Here is a 23423-nt window from a genome sequence, read left to right on the forward strand (position 1 = left end):
AGGTGCTTCATTTGGTTCTCTACTGACGTAAACGTGTATAATAATAAGAATAATAGTAATAACACTAATAACAGAAAAAAATGATAGGTGATTGAAAGACAAGAAAATAAATAACACTTCTTCTTCTCCTTGTTTGGATCTATTGAAGACCAAAGAGATGGTATCTTCTCTTCGGTAAAGATTTTATCCTTTCCCGCTTTTAGTACTCCTTCATTTTCTTGGTGTCATCTCCAGTTCTGCGCTCCATGGACTCAGTAGCTGTGGCTTTCATGTGACAAGCAACACTGTAACAACTTCCTGTCGAATATCTTGCCAGTACGACACTTGGTCTCGTGTTTTTTCTAGTAGGATCTCCTTTTGTTTCCGATTCGAATTGACCTTGGCGATCCTGGCGCCTGAATAAATCTCACACAAGCAGATGCTTCATTTGGTCCTCTACTGCCTTAAATGTGTCTGATAATAATAAGGACAATAGTAATAACAGTAGAAGAAAACGGTTGATGACTGAAAGACAAGAAAAAAATTGTACTTCTTCTTCTGCCTCGTTTGGTGATTTCTGTCTACTGGACAATCCACGATGCTGTAGACCATTTACGGCAGTGAGTGTTGTGAATAAGGAGACCATTGATCAAATCATCCAAAATGAAAGATGTGTGACCACACGATAGCTTCCTGAAATGACTTATTTATCATTGGGTAGTGTGGTATCTAGCCACCCTAGGTGCACAGATTTTTCTGTAACCGAGTGACTGTACCAGTGATACCACACTGGTACAGTCACTCGGTTACAGAAAAATCTGTGCACCTAGGGTGGCTAGATTATTGACAAGAGAAATGAAAACAACGAGGAAGATTGTGTGCGTGAGTCTCATTAAGTTTACTGAAGAATCGAAACAGTGTTTTGACTGCGTCATTACCCAGGATGAAACATGGTTTTTTTGCCCGAACCTGAGAGCAAAACCCAATCAATGGAGTGGCGTCATCCGGATTACCCTCGGAAGGAAAAACCAAGACTTTCACGAACAGCAGGCCACGGTTTGTTATTGGACAAGCTGCGACGTGCCATCAAGACTCACAGACCAGAGCTTCAGAGTCAGCTCATCAGACTACGCCATGACAATGCCAAACCTCACACAGCCCTTACGATGCAGGAGAAAATCAGAACAATGTGTTGGAAAGTTGTTCCTCATCCTCTCTACAGTCCGGACTTTACTCCATCTGATTTTTATCTCTGTGGTCGTCTGAAGTCCGACCTGCGCGGTAAAACATTTGATAGTGAGACAGACCGTATTTTCTGTGTCAGGAGATTGTGTAAGGTAAATCCTCAGAATTTTAACGAAGTCCGTTTACATCATGGAAGAAACGTTGGGTCAGATGCGTCACAACTCATGGAGGCTACATCGAATAGGCTCAATGTATAGCTAAACGTTCAAATTATGTTCACAAAAAATTTCATTCTCCTCCTGCAAAAAATAAAAAGAGAACTAGAGACGACTGTGCAAAACTTTATGAACGCCCTTTGTAAATACTAGGCGAATCCTATTTTACAAGCGGAGATATAATATATTACAGAACTCTACTAAAAGTGGCCAATCTTGTTTTATAAGCTGAGAAAATGTATGACAGAACTCCACTAAAGAAGGGATCTGTTGGTCCAGAGACATAAACGAAGTGTCCGTTTGACTTTAGTTTCGGGGGGGGGGGGGGGGGGGGTAAGATAAAAGCTTTAGCACAGGATAGCGCTGAGAGATGCAAGAAACCATTATTGAAGTACTAATGACAATAAGAAAACTCACACAACACCCCAAAAACGCTTGTTATACCTCCTAATTAATATGTCCCTTTACACGTTTTTGTAATGAAATTGTAACGAGAAATAGAAGCCATTGTAAAAGGTGCCACACTGATCGTGTTATCAGTTGTCAACGACGGAATATATTCTTTGAGAGAGGATACTACACAACACTTTTACGTAAAATGAAGCATCATATTTCAGTTTATAAGTGCTTCATTTGAGTACTTGCGTTTTCACCTCCGTGTCTCTCGTTTCACAGCGGCGTGACTTTAGTTTTCCTAGTCTAGAATACAGGAAGGATTTCCCTTATCCCGCGTTATCCAGCCCGCCTACGTTGCCGGCCCCGGAATCGTGACAGAGCTCTGACTCACGATTCCACCGCCGCGAGCGCTGGCGTCGCCACCTCGGCGCGCGTGCCGTCGCTACGGCGGTTTCTCATTACGGACGGCGCGGCGCGGCCCGGTAACCGTGGTAACCGGATTACAGGCACAGCCCGACGCAGCGCTGTGCGGCGTTCTGTTGCGCGACAATTGTGCTCTGCCCGCGAGCTCACGCGCCGACAAAGGTACGGCGGTAACTGAAACGAGGCACACTGCGAGAATCATTAAGGACGAAATAGTGATTACTTCGCGATGTCAGACTCTCTCTGCTTGGAGCATGTGAATGCACAGTGGCCGTATTGCAGTGTTAAGTTAGGCTCCGTGCTATTATCAACTACGCCTCCTTGTTACCTAGTAATAATAGAATACGTTACCATTAATGTCTCACTAAAGGTGCGTTTAAAGCCGTGAGCCTTGCGACTGTGGTCGTCCCACATGCAATTAGAGGCAAGCGTGTAGGTTGCATGCCTCTTCCTCAACATGTGCGTGTCAGTGCTTCCATTCTCACCCGTTTTCACTCTGAGCGCCTCTGCTTCCGTGTGAGTCAAATCTACAGTCGTACGGTGACTTGCCGCTAGGTGCAAAGGTGTAAACGTACGTTAATAATTACTCTTTCGCTGATTTCGGATGTATGCTGATCCGATTAAGATGGTGGTACGAGTTGTAACTATCTAGTGTAATAAAGTGTTTGCAAAGAACATTCGCAATGTTACGTTACCTAGTTTTTTAGTCCCGATCGATGATATATTTAAGAGACTTTTTACGAAGTATGAATACCACGTCTGTTGTCCTGAAACAAAAGTTAAAATTTGACGTGTGTTGTGAAATAGCGTCCTATCTAGTGCTAGTTAACTTCCATGATTTCTAATTATTCTTTCGTTTAGTTGCAACTGAACCTGTACTCCTGATACGAGTCCGATACAAAGATTAACTTCATTCACATTAAACTTCAGTTATATTGATATTATTTACACCAGACCAGACAAACAGCAGAAACTAGTGCATATGATACCGAGTCTCGGTAATGACCGTCTCCTTGGCTGCTGACAGTAATGACAACTTTGCCGGATCCGCAAGATCAGTTTCATGCCAAGTTATTGTCACGCAGTACACGACGTCGCAGAAACTATTTTCATTCGGTGTACCGAACGGCAGCTCTTTATGTGTTCTCGTACGTAGATACTTCAGAAACCTCTGAACTAAGCTCCGAGGAAGATACCTCTAACTCGTGCAAGGGATTTTCTGTTCCAACCCGTTCATGTTGGAACATGGGAAAATGAGTATAGTTACATATCTCCTACATCATCTGAACTAATTTTTTGTCGAAATAATGTGGAAAGAGTCAGTTAACAGGGGAGTCCAAAACTGATGTTCTACGAGACAGTTTACAGGAGAGTTATTTCTCAGAGAACCATAAAATAACCTTTGAGAATCATCATTAGCAATGTATTCCGTAATTCTCTATACTGAGATTTATAGCAACACGAGTATCGTCTGTAAAGAGTACCAATCCTGCTTGAAGTTTGTTAAGTGGAAGGATGTTCACATATATAAAGAATAGGAGTGGACCCAAAATTGAACCCCAAAGATTCCACTAGTGATTTTTCTGCTGTCACTGATATGTGAGCATTTCAGTACAAATATTTATATTTTGCCTGTCAAGTATGTTTAAATCTAATTGTTGGTAAAACCATAAATACTGTAGAATATAACTTTTTCTAAGAGAGTAGCATGATCTCCGCAATGAAAGCTGGCGATATTATTATAATTTGGTGACTGCATGTATTTCCTCCATGGTTACTATGCAAGATTGCATTATCGCTGATCATGGCCAATTTCTGTGCACTCCCTGTATGTGAAAGAGCTCTCGTAAGTGTTGAATATCTACTCCTTTCTCTTTGTTATTTATATTTTCATGCATTAATTCATATCTGGATAGAGGTTTCCCTCCTTAGACGAAGTCATAGTGTTATGCAACTCCTGCAGCTCATTACCATAGTTCAACGACTATACTGTCTTGTAAAAAGGAGAACTGTCAGTGAACAGTCATATGATGCCGGTAACATCGATATCGGTAAGACCATGCTCACACTCAAGTAAAAGATATCTGTATCAGCTTTCCGGGCGCATGCTAAACTTCTGTGAGAAAGATTGGATGGTAGGATTTAGGCTAAAAATAATTTTTTCCGTCGCTTCACTATAGAGAAACATCGAATGAAGTGCAAATGCAAAATGAGGTGTCCCGATGTAACTACTGCAGATAACTATATCTTTAATTAAGGATAGCAACATTTCATCTTATGACACTTCGGTTGTTAAATTTGTGCAGCAATCTTCGATTGGGTGAGTGGCTGAATTAAATATTGGAGTGGTTTTAATTTCAGATTACTACTGTCACGAATGCATGCCCGAAGCATAATGGATTGTTCTGTCTGCTGGGGAAACTACAAGAATAACAGTTAAATTTTTAGTTTCAAATTTAGGTTTTGTTAAAACCTCCTGTAAAACTGCTTTGTTAAAACGAGCTGTTTGTTGTTGTTTGCCTTTGTGGACGTTAGCCAATTGTTACCTGAGATGAATTAAAACCACGAAACCCTGTTCGTGACGAAACCCTGGTAGTAACGAAATTCTGTTCGTAACAAGTACATACTAATGAAACAAAGACGATATCGTAGGTAGTCACTCTTAAACAATGCACTGATTTAAAATGTGGCATGGAATTGTGGGACGTTGTCTAGAGCATAGCCCCCATGTATAGAGTTACCATGAAATGATCCTGAAGGAAATTGAAAGAACTGAGCGATATGCCGCTATGTTCATAGCAACTCTGTAAATCCATTACGAAAGTGTAACAGAGATGTAAACAGAACTTAAACGAGAATAGCCGAAACTCGTGTTTCATTGCTCTTGTGGATTTCTATTGAGTAAATCCAGGGAAACAATTCTCCAGCTAGACAGTTCGACATCTCCATGGGGATAATAGAGCTAATGACCAATACTGAGGGGTTTTACTCAAACAGCCGGCCGGAGTGGCCTAGCGGTTCTAGGCGCTTCAGTCTGGAACCGCGCGACCGCTACGGTCGCAGGTTCGAATCCTGCCTCGGGCATGGACGTGCGTGATGTCCTTAGGTTATTTAGGTTTAAGCAGTTCTAAGTTCTAGGGGACTGATGACCTCAGATGTTAAGTCCCATAGTGCTCAGAGCCATTTGAACCATTTTTTTTTTACCCAAACTCCACACGTCAGTGATATAAAACACACGTACGCAGTACGAGCGTTAACTACAAGGTGTCCGAAAAGACTTTCTCTGATTACATATATTGACAACTCAGGCTGGAAGTAAGATACAAATATGAAACTTGTGTCGAATTGTTTACAACTATCAAAGTTTTTTCTGTTTTAGCTTCGCAGTACGTAAGTAGTGGATAAGGTGTAGTGCCCAAGAAGCCATGTTAACCAATCAGGTGAAGGCACAGTGTGCCCTGTGGTACCATGAGACACGATCACCAAGCACAGTGCAGAGAGACTTCGAGACAACATTTGGAAGAAATCCACCTGATGTCAAGAGCATTAAAGCCTGGTATAAAAGTTCAAGAACACAGGAGCGGTTGCTGACCTTCCGACATCTGGTCGACCAAGAACCACAGCAGACAGGGTGGAAGCTGTAAGGCAGTCTTTTCTACGAAGTCCAAGGAAATCGGTGCGCAGGACCTAACGTGAATTACAGATGCCAAAATGCTCTCTCCATGACATTTTACACAAATGTTCATTGTTTCGTGCATACAAAGTGCAAATCGTTCAGGCCTTGTTGCCCAATGACAGTACACGTCGATATGACTTTATGGTCGAAATGCTATCACGTATTGAGGATGGCTATCTCAGACGAATTGCCTTTTCCGACGAAGCGACCTTTTTTGCAAGTGGAGTAGTGAATCGCCATAATGTGCTGATTTGGGGTTCACAACCTCCTGGCAAATCATGGAATGCACCAGAGGCAGTCCAAAGGTGACTATTTGGTGCGCGCTATTGGACGGTCGAATTATTGGGCCATTCTTCTTCGCTGAGGCTACCATCACATCTGAAGTGTATCTGGACATTTTCAACTGTATGCTGTTCCTCAGCTGCTTCAGTATCACCCCGATGTCATGTTTGTGCAAGACGGTGCACCACCTCATTGGGATTTGGACGTCCGTGCCTATCTCGATAGGACCTTTTCTGGGCGATGGATTGGTCGTGATGGGCCAACGGTTTGGCCTCCTGCGCTCTCCTGACATAACCCTATTATACTTCTGTTTATGGGGTTATGTCAAGGACGAGGTCTACCGAACACGTGTTCCAGATCTTGAAACCCTGCGGCAACGGATAACCGCAGTCGTTGAATCGATCACTCCAGTGATGTTGGCTAATGTGTGGACGGAAATTGAATATCGCCTGGATGTGCTACGTGCTACCAAGGGTGCTCTTGTGGAAGTTGACTGATGTGTGAAAAAAACTTTGATAATTTGTAAACAATTAGACACCTGTTTCATATTTGTATCTTACTTCTAGCCTGAGTTATCAAATTATGTAATCAGGGAAAGACTTTTCGGACAGCCTGTACAGTGTTTTTAATTTTGTCAGATTACACTTCGAAACTGTCGCGAAAAATTTAAACGCGCAATGAATATACCAACGGGGAAATTATAGAAGCTTCGCGGTCACAAGTGAAGAGGAAGTTGCAGTATTTCCTGGTCCGAAATGATTTTGTAATTAGCTTATAGAAGCCTTGCCCATGTCGTTATTCATCTCATATGCGAGATTAAATTCTATCGCAGAGAGGATAGTAAATATTACGTGTTGCGTCCGTCAATGACGATCAATGTGGAGTGGCTGAGGAAATAGTATACAACACAAATTATGGTGCATTCCGTTGGAGGAACCGAGCTTGTGGAATCTCACAGTAACGTTAAAATTTCCACAGATAAATGCCCTTATTTCGTAAAATGTAGTGCTTTAGACAGATAACAAATAAAGGCATTAAACCATGGAACAATTTTCATATTATCTGTTTATTGTAATAACCCTTTCGGAGGTTACAATAAATCAGCTTTTGTTTTACCTCTTTGTGTTTAATTTTCGTGCCTTCCAGAACTACTCCATTTTTTAATAGTGTAGTTCCTCCTCTTCCTGCGTCCACTTTCTTCCATTTGTACACCTCAATCTTTCCTGAAATCCTGCCTTTTGTGTTGTATCCCTAGAAAGTATTCTATTATGTATTAAGTCCAGTCTAATTTCAGTGTCTTTCATATTCTGGTCAGTTTCATTGAACAATGTGGGCTTGGAATTGTAGCTACTATCCGCATACTTAGTCATCGTTATCCATCGGTTTATATGCCCGTAAAACTGTAGCCTTCTTTTCCTCAATAAATCAGTTAACTTTCTCAGTTTAACGTAGAGCTCCGTGTTTGATCTTAATTCGTATTCAACATTAGCATCACTTCTAGGTCCGAGTATTTTATTCAGAATTCTTCTTTCAACATTTTCCGGTTTTTCAAGATCCCCAAATCTTGTTAGTTTAAGTGTTTCTGCTGCATACAGTATTTCATGCCTTACCGCTGTCTGATATTGTGTTACTTTTGTGTTCAGGGACAAAGCTGTTCTCAATATGGCTTTTGTCATTTGGATTGCCCCCTACATTTTATGTACTCTTATTTCTTTTGTATTACTTGTTCTCCATTCTCCTAGGTATTTAAATCAGTTCGTTTTGAATATCATGTTGTAGCGAATTTTAAGATTTGGAGAGGAATGACTATTATTTGTCATGAACTGCGTTTTTTTCAAATATTTGTAGTGTCACATTTGACTGTTTGTTTCAGCAGAGTTATGATTTGTTCTTTGGTGGTTCAGTAATTAATGTCCATTTTCTTAAAGCTAGGTAATCTATGGTGATTTTATTTGGATTTATTCCTAGTTGTACATCCTTGGTATTAGTGGATATTCTTCATTCTCTCATTACTTCCTCTAGTGCACAGTTGAAAATAGAGATATGTTTTTCTTGGCAGAGAAAGTAAATACTTTTTGTTTACTTTACATTAGAACACTGTAAAACATAACTATCAAAAAGAAATAAGCAAACGCTTATCCACTGTTTCACTGATTATTTATGAAACTACCGTACACGACGCAGGTTTGGCGTTATTGGCCGTTTGCCTTGGAATTCTGATGGAGACAAAGTGCATAACGATATTAACATGAAGCAAAAAAATTACAAACATGGTCATACTATATATACAAAATAACACGTTCTAGATCGTAGATCACTAAAATAAGTTACTGGAAAATGAGTTTATAACGAGACACAGTTTAACAAAATTGGCTTCATACAGAAATCTTCTAGTTCCCCACGCCTAAAATTTTTGCCTTTTGCTTTAAAACAGTTGTCAGATATCTTCGTAGCACTTGCGAGATGTGTGGTATAGAAACCGTGCGTGCCTGTGGGCATGCGTGGTTGTGTGTGTGTATATGTGTGTGTGTGTGTGTGTGTGTGTGTGTGTGTGTGTGTACACGTGAACGTGTGGACGGGCAGACACGAGTTCTCTCCTGGATCCCTAGCGTGCGCGCACCTCCAGGAGCTGTTTCCTCCAGGGCCCCAAGTTCGTTATCAGGGCTCAACTTGCGGAGCTCTTAAGCACAGCGGGGCGCGAGAATCCACTTGAGTACTCTAACGGTGCCGGAGTAGATGAGAGATGTCTGGAGAGATAAGATCCGCATTGTTGCCAGAATAAAAGAAAAAGGTGCTTAAACCAAGGGATGTTATGAAAGTCCCCGGGAGAGTTTCGCTTCTTCATTATCTTGTTTACGTGTTAACTGAATTAAGTTTATTTCCACACACTGTTTGTTCATGGTGTTTTTGCAGTGTTCCCAGCATGAATTTAGTAGCTTACACTTAGAGGTGAATTAGTTCATTGTATCTCCAGGACTTCATCCCAGACACGTCCAATTCAATGACTTTATTTTTGATGTTCGACTATGAACTCTTACAAACAAGCAAAAGATTATATACGCTCATAATTCATGTGCTGTTAGGATTTTTCCCAACCAAATATTTACTTCTTTCTCTGTAACAATTCAAGTTCAGATCCTCTGCAACTAGTATGCAGTTTGCCGTGATGACAAAAAGTTCACACTAGGAAATAAAGAGTAACGTCTCTCTGTCTTTCCCGGTGATTCCAACTTAAGCTTTCTGCCCTGCGCATTCGTCCGCCTTGAAATCAAAGAATACTAGTTCAAATGGCTCTGAGAACTGTTAGACTTAACTTCTATGGTCATCAGTCCCCTAGAACTGAGAACTACTTAAACCTAACTAACCTAAGGACATCACACACATCCATGCCCGAGGCAGGATTCGAACCTGCGAATGTAGCAGTCGCACGGTTCCGGACTGAGCGCCTTGAACCGCTCGGCCACCGCGGCCGGCAAAGAATACTGTATCATTAAACAAACACTTGTTTGTCGAAGATGAAGAGTTGCAAGTCAACAGTACAGGAACATTTTCGCCACGACAATTTCTCTGGTTTGATCCTCGTCTTCATTGACTATACCGCATGACATTCTTTTCGTTCCATGGAGTGTGGTAAGAATTACTGATTATACGAGCTGCTGCTTGTGTAATATATGTATAGCCATACAAGGGGCGAGTGTTGAGAGTTTTGAAAACTTCCTTCAAGTTTTTAGTAATTTTTCAATATTTGATTTACACCTTTTCGCAAATCCATCCTGGCAACGTTAATGCCACACTTTCTTGTATACGTTCTGTGTCCCCTATTATTACAGCCTGATGCGGAACCCATACACTTCAGCAGTGTTAAAGTGACGTACAAGTGCTTACAATGCAAACTTTAATACAAGCAGCAGTGTCATGTTATCCTACAGATGAGGCTATACTTCTTATGTCTATAAGTGCTTACCCAGAATATTTATATGATGTTAATGAAATACCCTTAATCTTGTAGTTTTGAAACTCCCAACTTTATATGCTTCAACACTAACTCCTTTCTCCCTGCTTCGTGAAAGAAAATTTATTCACCATATGAGTGTCTATACTTAAATGAAAAAGTTGGTTTGGCTGCAGGTTTTAAAAATGCGTAACAGTTCGAAAGAGCTCACAGTAAATACAGATTTTTGGACTACTGGAAGCCCTAGGGTGACGTGGCATAAATCTGAGACTGCACTCGGAGCATGTTTCTTAGCCAGTCTCCCACAGTGTTTCTTTGTGAGGCCACGCTTTAGTAAACAAACTGCATCTCAAAGCAGGCACAGTGCTACGTCTCACCCCCCCCCCCCCCCCCCCTGTTGTGTACAGGGCTGCCTAGGAAATGGTCAATATTCAGAGGTATGAGAGAAACGATCTTTCGAATATAAACGTCTAGTGAATATCTGTATAAGTTAAGAGACATCAGCACTTCTTCATATTCGATAAAGTGAAACAGATATCTTTAGTGCAAGCCCTTTGCTTTCCATATTTTGAGAGGTGATAGTGTGAACCAAAACAAGGAAACAGTGGCCTCCAAAGTGCTATGTGCACTTCCCCATCTTCTTTACTGTGAGACACATCACTTCTATTGAACAAGTACCCACAGTTCTTGACGTATGTGTTTTATATCCCATGTTTATTGGACATATTTTCTTATTTTGGTCCATTTTACCTCCACCTAAGATATTGGAGGCAAAGAGCTAGCAGTAAAAAAGATTTGTTTCGCGGTATCGAGGTGCTCATAGATCTTAAGGTATGGATCTTAGAGAGAACATTTGCTTGTTTCTTTTTTATGAATGATCGTTCCTGTCACATCCCCGAATATTGGCCATTCGGCCTGGGACATCCAGGAGAGCCCGGCGAAGCACAGCAACAAGTGTGCACTGCACGTACGGGATCTTCTTTTGAGGGACGTACTGCAGGAGACTTAACGGGACTACACACCTTCATTTCAACTGCACAATTTATCAAGTGTGACGTCAAGTCTGAGAAACAAACTTATACGAATGTCGAAGACGGTCGCGTAATTCAAACGAGACGTTCACCTGCGTAGGAGACTCATCTTTTGTGACGGTGAACTATTTTCAGAGCACAAACACAGGGTGCCTTTGAGGTTACCAAGTCGTGGCCTGCAAAGTAGCGTGGTCCATTCTTTTGGCTCTGTGTGTGGACTTAGCGCGATCTTTTGCATGGTCAAGGTGGAGACCGGCAATCTTGTGGTCTGTACAGAGAGTAGGTAGCCAACGTTGTCAAAGTCTCATAATACTCTTAGGTTGTTTATCATAGACTTTCAACAAAAAGAGTGCGTCTAATTATAAGTTCATATCACCGTATACGACTTTCTGTGATTCTCTCTACTGAGATTCATTGTAACACTAGTGCTTGATGAATGTCAAGTGGAAGGATGTTCACATATATAAGGAATAGGAATGACATTTTAGGCCAGATGTTAACGGAAGCATTGTAGTTGGAATTACTGCTAGTCTTAGCATTTCTTGTTGCAGGTCGACATTCTGCATCGTACAGGACCTGGAAAAATGCACAGCGATATATGTTCCTTTGAATCGGTCCGGGATCTTATCATAAGCACACCAGTCCTTGTCTGTCATTTGACGCATGCGTTGCTAATGCATCTTTCCCCATACGAGTGTACGTTAAGCATCGCCGAGTATGATTGTTTTGGTGGTCCTACTGTCATGGTCTGGTGAGGTATAATGTCGGGTGCGACAATTGACCTCCAAATCTTTGAATACAGTACGCTGATGCACCAAACGTGTTATGACACTGTACCACTTCCTCGTGTACGTTCGGATCTGATTTAATTTTGTGTGCATAACATTGCGCGACTGCATCGAACAGCTCAGGTGGTGGTGCTCTTGGAACGAGAGTACATTCGGTGAATGGACTGGCCTGCCCGTCGACTTAAATTCTATTCAATACGTGTGGAATGTACTGGGCGACATATTGCAAAACATCCACATGCATCATCCAGTAGGTGTCAACCGCGCTGCTGGAGTAATACAATGCCATACCACAAGAACCCCTTAGCAACATTGTGACAGCATAGAAGCACGATACAATGCTGCCTGTGGTGATCACATACCCTATTAACAACCACGTCCCGCCTTTTATAATGACCAGGGCAGCATAATATTTCGCCGTGACGTGTAATTATTGTCTTTGAATAATAGTGTGATTCAGTTCGCCTCACTGCGTTCTGTACTGCGCTGTACTGTGACAATTCCTACTGTGTATGGTCCAAGATTCATCGAGCAATGTTACTTGTCAGTGACTCATAATGGATATGTTATTTTCGTTCTTTAGTTTTGTACGCTAGTTGTTTTCATACATATACAATGCTGTCTCTCGGAAGGGTCATCAGCTACATTTGCTCTGGTGTTTCAGCAGATACGTGCAATGTCGTTTTTGCAGAGAGTAGGTGGAGTCAACCGAAACAAGTACTGCTGGCCACGTTTTTGTGGAGTCAACCGTAACAAGTACTACAGGCCACGTCTTTCATAAGTCGGCCAGTTTTCATGGAAAGAGTAGTTTGTTTCACGTTACAAACAACATAATATTTTAACCAGAATTTTACGAGCCCATTCGACAGAGCGTTCCCCTATTAGTCTATCGTGGTATTCGTTTTATTGATATGTATTAACAGGGACAGTAAGACACGAAGTATAACCGAATACTCCGTCAGTGGCTGAGTAGCTTTTCTGCATGGTGGTGAGCGTCAGCGCGGGTCATAGCGGCGCTGCCGCGTCTGACGTTCTGGTTATTCTCCGTATTTTACTATTCCTGTTCATATATGTACATAAAGCAAATATCGCACTTAGCTCTGTCGAATGGGTGCGTAAAATTCCAATTTAAAAGTTATTTTCTTTGTAATGTGAAACAAATCGACATTTTCGCCTACACTGGGCATTGTGTGAAAGACGTGACGACCATTTTCTTTTTTTTTTTTTTTGGCTACTTGCACCTACACTTCGCAAAAAAGTGCCGAAACACCTGAGAAAATCTCCCTGACGACTCACGACACTTGATATATGCGGCTTTCCTACCACGGTCTTCCTCTTCTGCTTCTCAGTTTCCACTTTCTTAGCTTCTTGCTGAAGGCCTCTTTGTATGCCTAGTACCATTATGATTTTCCAAGTTTCTTCTAGGTGGCCTTCTGCGCTTTCTTTGCTGTGCTGGTTCCAATTGAGAGATCCTTTTCTGGCCATCGGTTCTCGCCCATTCGTTATAGGTGCTACACTAAGTTAATATTTTTCTATGGTAACGAGAATAGCGCTTTTTTCTGTTACAATTTCCCATGCCATTTCATTTGTGTCATTTTCCGGTATGGAGATGCCACCACGTCTTTGCAAAAACTTATCTCTAGGGTCATTATTTATCTCCTAATTAGCTGTGATTTTACGGTTGATTTACATACGCAAGGCTTCCGTTTTCTTATTAATTTTTTGACTCTGTAGCAAAGGATTAAGGCTACATAGCATGGGATTGAGGTAGATTAAGGTCAGCTAATACAGAAACATACCAACAATCGTTCTTCCGTTCAAGATTCTTGACTGGAACAAAAACAGTTTGCGTCACAATAGCACACAAATTACCGTCCGCCATACACCTAGATGTGGCTGGTGGAGAATAGAAGTAGACATAAATGTAGAACTAAGAGCAAATCTGAAGGGCCAAGTGAATGTAGGCTGCACTCCGTCAGTTCCGATAGCTATACAGATTTTCACATGTATGTATACGTGCACAGGTGAAATGAAGTTGCGGAAGCCTCTTTAGAGACCTCCAGGCGTGAGGGAAAGTTTACCGACGGGCTGCACTGGATGAGGAGTCGCCTCCTTTTCGGTGTTACTGTGCAGCGCCGGGATACGGGAAGAGAGCGCTCCATTAGGCTAGGGGCCTGGCCATCCAGACCCAGCCGGGTCATTAGAGCGGCCAGCCGGTCCGTAATGAGTGACCCGGCCCATTAGCCGCTGCCGGTGCACCTGATAGCACCAGCCAGAAGGCAGGCCAGCTAGCCTGCGCCTATCAATCACCAGGGCGAGCTGCGCTGCGTAGCACTGCACAGCGGGTGGTGCTCTTCCAGGCGCTTAGCGGCTACCGTCTCGCAAAGTATACTGGCTCACCTGGCAGCAATCAGCGGCAACGTCCAGACACTGGTTTATCGAGCTGCATTCCATTAAGAACTGTGGTGCTCAGCGACCGTGAAAATGCTATAATCAGTGATGAGCACAGCAATCAGTCACATGTAAGTCTGTATTTTGTTGCACAGTGCTAGACAGAATACGATACATAGGGAAAAGACATTTGAATTGGATATAACTAAAAGCATTTTAGCAGTTACATTAGAAGACAAACATACCCATTGGTACCCAGTGATGTAGACGAATGCATCTAAGTGCATACGTTGTCAAAATGAATTTAGCCTGCCCACAGCTGAATTCATATTGACGCTGTTGCCAGTTACTGTGCTTAATGTCTATTTCCTATGTTTCTTATACCTTTCAGCATGGCTGATGGCAGTTTTGAAACTCTGTAATTGCCTGTCATTACGACTCAAAAGTTTCAAACTCAGCTCGAAGGTTTCAGCCTAGGTGACGCTTCGAAAAGCAAAGTATCGACACATGCCAGGAAAAGGCCAGGATTCGAAAGTTCATGTGAGTTGTGAAGTGGGATACTGAAGTCGCATTGGCACTAACCCCATAATTCTTTCCCGCTCCCCCGTGGATGTATCACACACTGTGAGAAGGTCATCACAGCACGTCTTTCCCACATTTCATCCCTTCTTTTTCTCTCTCTACGGTGGAGGTAAGTAACGTGATAAACAGTGTTGAAGTAACCCAATTCAGAAACTCCGTTTCAAGAATTGACACAAAGAGGCCTCAGGGTGATGACATGAAGGTCGTCAATGGAACGAACCTGCCTGTGGGGCATTTATTCTCACTCACCTAGCGACTGAAAATGACAGTTGACTGTGCGATGAGAAACAGGACGTTGACAACTTTCGACACAGTTAATACCTTATCACTTTACAACTCTTCCCTACGGACACCGTGGGACTGCATCCTCACTGAACATGATCACATCGCTTTCGAGTGCAGCGCAACCACAATTTATGCGCTTGTGCACAAGCTGGAAACACTAGAGACATTTTAGAAGTATTCCACGAACTTTGATCTCGATGCGAAGCAGCAAAGGATACTAACGGTTTCCCAACTCTCTTTTTTTCCACTCTCCTGTGTCGTGATTAACATGTGCGCGAATGAAACGTCGCCTAGCCCGAGGATAATGTCGCAGGACACCACACTTCTGGGCCATTACGGAGCAAGGTTTTAGGGAGCTTCGAGCCAAATTTCAAAGTTGTGCGTTTGGACTGATTGCTGTGTTCACCCATAATTATAGCAGTGGATTATGTGAAGAACAGTAAGCCGTCATTTTAACGAAACGACAAATGTCTGTGTGACTAATTTATCATAGTCGGGGCTCATATTCATTTAGATTTCTTTTCTTGAGGGCGTCACATTCACCGTTGACTTAAAAATGATTTATTTCACAATTTTTATTCGAGCATTTGTACCATTTTCAAGTGGTACTGCAAAATATTTTGCTTCAGCACATGACAGACTTTAAATTTCCGACATGTGCACGATGACGAAATGTATAGGTGTCTGAGGATGTCAAGGTCTCACATGTGCTGAACCAAAATATTTTGCAGTACCACCTAAAAATGGCCCAAAGGCCAGAATTTCGTTTGTGAAGCAAATAATTTCTGTCGTCAACGGCAGATCTCATGCCCCTGAAGAAAAGAGTCTGCCTTTAGGCTGTTGCGACTCAAGAGGTGAAACTGCACTCGTTTTGTTACGAAATTACATAATAAAATAAATAAAGTTAAAACACTGCTGTCCCAATTCTGTAATTGTCCAAGAGATGAGAGTGGAACGGAAATTCCATTTTAGCTATCTCTGTATGGAAGTAATTGTGTGCCACGTTGATTTTAATGCAACGCCTTGTAAAGTGTGATTATTAAGGGTACGGTCCGCTGCAGGGCTCCTTGGTTTCAAGGACGTAAGTTCCAGAGGGATACCTCCTTAGGAGGTACTTGGCGGTTTGGACCAACCATGTAGTAGGAACCAACGTAGCTCGTAGGACAAAGATATTTTTTTATTTTTTTTTGGTAGAAACGCCACTTGACGGAGGTACTGAAAATAGTACCTATCGTGACAGTTTACTGTCATCTGGCTGATGTCGAGTTTTTAAATAGGACCTAGCAGGGTCACTCACGTGTTATAAGAACAGACTTACATTACTGACCTGGAGCAGTCAACACGTAGTGGCCACGCAGTCAACCGTAGGTGACTACGTGGTAGGCATTATGTTAGTAAAAGTCTGGTTCTAGGACCACATGCACTTACAGAAGTGCTGTGAGTCTCTGAAAATGGAAAATGACGTGCACTACTTGCGAGACATAAATGACGCACAAGATCATGCGGTCAGAAGAGAACTTCCTGCCACCATCTGCGTAAGCCGGCATGATGCTACGGCATGCAGACTAGGTAACACGCCATTAGACTCCACTGTTGCCGCTCATCGCTTGAAAATGTCCCTCTCACTCGTCTGAACAAGCCAGAGAGTTCGTATTTGATGCTTATTATCGGTCTTCGTTGCTCTCCATTGACATTTTAACTTTTCATGTTCACTAGCGTTTGTACCCATGGTACTAGGTACTTCACGAGACCCGCAATTATTATAAACTCCTAGCAGAACCAGTCTCAATTTCGTCAATGACACGCTTGATATTAGCATGTTTACTAAACGAGAGAGCGTAAATTGTTTGCCAGCGCATGAGTGATAAATAGCCATTTCTTTCTTTGCCAGTGTCAACATTGTCCGAATCTGTGTCATTTTCCTCGAAACCCATTTGTTAAAATTTGGGACATGCAATACCTTTGGATCGTTGATAATTTGTTTCATCGTATCCTCTGCCATTAATCACCGTTGCGTGATAAATTGCTGGGTGGACTTAATCTACGATGATAGCTGATTGCAAGTTATTAACTGAATGGCCTTGACTCTGTACCAATGTGTTGTGTACTCCCTGAACTGAAAGCAGTTTTATTTTAGTTTGCTGTATGTCTTTGCTTTCAGCGATCGCGCACGCACCTCAACAGAAATATCATGGTCTCTAAAAGGAGCAATAACTTGACTGTTTGCGTTAATCCTCCGTCTGGAAGTCTGTTTTTACACTGTACACATTTTTCCTGCTCCCAAAATGTAACGGACAATTTACAAACTGTTCAAACTTTTAATAAGGTATCGGCGTCCGCAATGGCCAGATGTATCTACGTTTCACGTCGAACCCGCGAGACAGTTCGCATGCAAATTGCTTCTGTAGAGAACTACAAACGAGAGACACGGATCGCACACTTGATTTCTGTGGCTTTATGTGAAATGCAGTTTTTTCAGTTATTGGAATATAATCTTTTTCGCTCTATATGTTGCAGTATTATACCTAATATCCCAACGATCTCCAATGTGCATGGTGTTCGAAAATTCCCGTCACAAGTTTCTAAGACTAGTGGAGAGGAGTACACAATATTTCCAAAGGATCCTTTGTCCGAAAACGTAAGATCATATGTGTGTCGCGTCCACGTCAGCTAAGGAAAAGAAAAAAGTCTCAGAGTTGCTTGCAGTAGTGTGCAATTGGGCCGACAGGACTACCTCTTGTGGGGTTGTATGAGAAGTTTAATTTTCAAACTCAATTTTTTTCAGACTGAGAAATATACGGTCGCACGAATTCTGTGCGCTGCACTAAAAATTGAAAAGGCATCAATTGGGATGGGAAGTGTTTACCAAAACATTACTGGTTGGTGCAGTGCCTGTAATAATGTTCATCGTTGCCACATCGAGCCGTTGCTGTAATGCATAAGAACTGTTCTGAGGGTATAGAATTCTGGTTTCCTTTTTGTTTTGGGATAATGTTAGCACGTAATGTTTAGGCGTTAATATAAACAAATGTGCTTCAATGATAAATGGATTTTTCGTTATTTTCCTATCCAACTGTTAACTAATTATTGTATGGCGTCGTGCCCAATTCTGTTTCTCAGGCAGAAGTGGATGAGTTACACATTTGAATCGAAACCATCATAGAACATAAACGGCGCGTTTACGAACTTGGGTTCCTATTAAGAATATTACGAATTCAGTCCTGTCTACAAGTCGTAGAATTTGGCAATGGGAATTTCGGAGCATACTGTATATTCACAGTTTTATCTTCCGTTGCTAATTGCATTCATGAACTCAGATGTGCTATTAAAACGCCGCTTGTAATAAAGGTTTCCACGCACCTGTTTTTGCTAGTCCCTCTTCATTTCATGCTTTATCTGACGATAACATTTTTAAAATCCTTGTATACTGCCAAATTTCAAACACTGCCAACTTCTCCAGACATCATATAGTACGTGGTTCGTTTCCACGAAATGCTGTGTCCCAGCTGTAGACACAGAGTAAAGTTGTTTTCAATTTTATGTCAACGCCTGATAACATTTGAGATATTTTACTGAAGAATGCGTTCACAGCTGTCCACTACTGATGTCTGCCCTCCTACCTTAAATTGCTTCCTAATAAAGAAAATTCCCTTTTTATAGAAGAATGTGCCCGGGAAAATGTACGGTAGTCAAGGGACTCTCTTTTCTACTTCCGTTACACAATGTCGTCCATAAATTATTCATTTGAACCACAATATGTACAAAATATGTGATGTATTCCGTTAAAATATTATTATAAATCCATAAATCTTGCGTAGTTTTGCAGAGAAGAGGCAGTCATCTGTCAATTTCAGCTTGCAGCTTTCATATCTGAACATACAGACGTTTTATTGTTTTATTGGGTTTTCATCCGCTGTCTGTTTTCTTTTTTTTTTAACAATAGGAATTATAAGTTGGGATACGGTCTTCTATCCTTCTCCTCACGATTTCCCTTCATCCCCTTAACATTGGTATCACTTTTTATACTCGATTTGGGCCCCCTATGGACTAAGTAACTTCCTTTTTCTGTTTTGCGTTTTAACTATCGGTTTTTTCAATATCTTTACATTTGATAAGTGTGTTGTTATTTGTGAAGCTCTGAAGACTTTACTCCAGTTTTCCTTTTTCGTTTCCTCTGGAGCTGGGAATCTAATATCTTTCGAAACGCATCTCCGTGCACAACTTTACTTCTTCATGCCGTTCGGATCACATCTTATTTCGTCGACCCACTTGCAACGGGAAAATGTTATGAAGTTGATATGTGAAAATATTCTCTTGAAGACCCCGTTTTCATTCATCCAAATCAGTTGGTAGCAAAACACAGTTCTATGCTTTCATATCCTTTCGATTAGTTGTTAAATGTCCATGTACAGATCTTCGTTACTCCTCTTTCCGTATTCACTATTGCATCTTTATTAGTCTCAACATCATTCTTTGGATTTTTCTGTCTTTCTTTCCCATGATTTCTACTTGTGTCTTAATCAAATCCAGGTATTCGATTGCACATTGTGGTTTTACTACTTTAACACAGTGCTCTCACATTACTTCAGAGTAGACAGATTTTTTATTGCACACATTGTCATTCACCTGGTAGGCCATTTCCATGTTCTTGCCTTGAGTTCATTAGCTACCGCCTCACAGCCGCCCTTTTCTTTATGACATATAAATTTATTGACTAAATTCTTTCTTTATTCTGTATTTATGTTCCATCTGTTGATTCCATTAGATTAACTGTTTGAGCCTGTACATTGTCGTCGCCCTTCTAGTGTTTTGTAAAAAATTTCACACTCTCTCAGAATTAATAATTTAAAATATTCAGCCTGATAGTAAATATCTTAACCGCCCAGCTACGAGTTAATGAGAGTACGAGAACTATGGTATAGTTGAATAATTATCTTTTGAATTCACAGTCCACATTATCAAATGTTTCACCTACGCAAAATTATTACTCTTACTTCTTAATAGTCAAGGAGTATTGAAATGGCACTTTCCGTTTCCTTGAATGAATTTTATATCTCCTGCCGGAGGAACCAAATAACGACTAGTGCCAGTGGGACAAAAATTGTTGTTTTCTTGTTGAAAGGAATTACGCAATACGAATAATCTGGAATTCTATTTCAGCACTCTAAACTTCCGAAATACTTGGTAGTTAGTTTGAATCGAACTCCATCTGCAAGAAACAGTGCACGAACACTAAGCGATGAGTAACTTTTGGGAACATTGTTGTTCTAAAGTATTGAGAATATCATAAATGAGTCATGACCTGAGTCCACCATTAAATTGGAAACAGTCTACCGTAGATCTCATGAACCAAAACAGTTCTCAGTAACTGGAAGGAAGCATAGGTCACACACGTCTGCAAGAAGGATAGCAGAAATTATATACAATCCTTGACATGGATTTGTTGTAGAAACTTAGGACATATTCTTAGCTCAAACGTAATAGGCTTTATCGAACCCTTTGCTAAGAGTGCTTCGACTACACATTTTTCATACGGTACCTAATGCTTCCAAAAGTTTCCATAATTTAGGAGCCCTGCAGAAAAATATTTGTGGTCGTCGATGTTCTTCGGATGAAGACATACACGCTTGAGGACAGTCATGATCCCGTAGCCAGCTTCAGATATTTTTAGATATGGGCTTTAGTAGTCTTGTCTCACAGTATGATAAATGCATTAAAAGTTATGGCTATTACTTTTGAAATAATAAAGAGGTTGACTACTTTTGGTCCATCTGTCTCCTTTCCATTTGACTGCTCATCATTAGTTGTCCCTTTTGTCACCTAATCTAAGTTGCACATTAATTTGACTTTCACCTAATGACGTTCTCAAAGCTATCTTCTAGTCTTCAGATACCTCTTCTGTTAACCACTTATATGATTTCGATTAGCTTGTCCAGAAGTTTGTAATTCGAATATGCATTTTATTTGTCACATATTATATTTTTTGTTATTTTCGCGTAAACCAAACTTTTCTTTAGGTGACAAACCGAAGCAGAAGTAACAATCCCAAAACACCTTAGTGTAGTGTCCGAAATTTGTGTTTTAGCTAGAAATGCGTTGGACTTGAGGTGAAATATCGACGGAAGGTCAAATACTAATCTTCCTCCTTCGCTTCCGTTAAAGATTGGAAACAACGTATTGTTTCTGAGGACGATGTATCACCAACAAACGTATTCCTGAGCTATGGGTCACGCTAAGCAAGGAATACAAGGAAAGACGAATCGGAATTAGGAAGGATACTTAGAGACTACAATTCTTAGAAGCAGTGCAGAGATGGAAGATTCAAGAGTTGAACTAAAACATAGCGTGAAACAATAACAATCATACAATTCGGTAATGAAATTGGTATTCACAATGAAAGTGAGGAAGTGTTGCAGGAGGGGAATGGATCAGGCTAATGAGCACACGCAATGGACTGAGAGGAAATAGATGAAGGCCGAAAGTAATACGGATTATCAGATATAAAATAAGCAATAAACTTGACATGAAAATAGGGGCAATGAAGCCGAATAAGCGATGGAATTCTGCTACCTTAGAAGTTCAACACATAACGGACGCAGCAAGGAGGACGCAAAGAGGAGATTAGCAAAGAAGGCATTCCTGGCCTGAAGAACTCTTGTAGTATCAAATATCGTACTTAGTTTGAAGAAAATGTGCCTGGGATTATTCATCTGGGGAACGAGTGGGAATCATGGACTGTGTAAAAATGGGAAAAGAGAACAGAAAACTTTGAGTGTGGTGCAGTACAGGGTGAAAAGTATTTAAACCGACAATCTCAGGGAGGTTGTAAGGAATATATATATATATATATATATATATATATATATATATACTCTCCTAACTTTCTGACAACATTGTTTAATCCGCTAGAGAGCGTATTTGTCACAATGAACTATTCCTGCTTTGTCGGTAGAGGGCGTAGTTCACTCTTCAGCTGTAATACTTGTTTCACATTCACATTTAGTTGTACGTCTTGACTCAACACTGTACTTGCTTACAATTGAGCGAAGCACCTAGTGAGTACATTGATATGGCTGAGGCTTATTACATAGCGATGGGGTTTTCACCATCCACAATTCACATGTTTGGAGTGAGATGAATTCATCTTCCACATTTATTCAAGCTCATCAAGTTCAGATCTATGTGAACATGTGAGCTGTCGTTTTTTCGTGAGTTTTTAAACTGGCCAGTTCTCGTACCTCAGCCATTAAATGGCAGGCGTTATTGCACGTTACTCGCCAGAGTATTTTCAGAATCCTGGATGACTTGCCACTCTCTACAGGACAGCGCATGTGGTTCCAGCATGACGAGGAGCCGGCACATTTCAGTAGATGTGTACGTCGATTCTGGAACCAACAGTCTCCAAAATAAATTGCAGTGGCAGAGGTGAGCCCATTCCATGGCCTACTCTAACCCCTGCTTTGACCCCTCTGGACTGTTTTATGTGGGGAGAGATTCAATGAATTGTTTAGAAAGCTTCTATTGAATCATAAGAGGATCTTGTTGCCGAGATAAAAGCAGCAGCGGCAGGAAAAATTAAAGACACTCTTGCACTCTTTGACTGTGTCGAGAGAATACGGCCCTCCGATGTAATCTTTGTTTGCAAGTCAGCGGAAGAATTTTGAAGCTATTGGATCTGGGTAGTAAAGAATTTAAAATTGTTTGAGCTTACTTTTGTCTGTTGTAGGTACAAAAAAAATCTTCAAATGTGTGTGGATTCCTGAAGGACCAGAGTGCTGAGGCATCGGTCCGTAGACCTACACACTACTTAAACTACCTTATGCTACGAACAACATACACACCCATGCCCGAGGGAGGACTGGAACCTCGAATGGGAGGGGCCACGCAATCCGTTACATGGTGCCTCTAACGGCGCGGCCACTCAGCGCGGCTGTAGGTAAAATTTGACATCGTCGTACAACGGTACTTCACAGGATAACGTATTAGAAAAAGTGTTTTCACTATCCCATGCTACCTTATTGTTAGTTCAGTTGACTTCCATCCAGAGAGAACTCCTTCTACCGGTTTATAAAAAAAATCCTTCTAGTAAAATACATTAGAGAAAAATACTTAGTTTCTGCGCCCGTGGAGCCACCCAGAGTTTGTCGGTTTAAATACTTTTCATCCTGCAGAAGGACGTTGAAAACGAAGTGGACTGATGATGTAAGACGTGAGTAGGTTCTTTTCTTCGCACAATCG

Source organism: Schistocerca piceifrons, chromosome 1 (assembly GCF_021461385.2).
Source record: "Schistocerca piceifrons isolate TAMUIC-IGC-003096 chromosome 1, iqSchPice1.1, whole genome shotgun sequence".
NCBI classification, from domain to species: Eukaryota; Metazoa; Arthropoda; class Insecta; order Orthoptera; family Acrididae; genus Schistocerca; species Schistocerca piceifrons.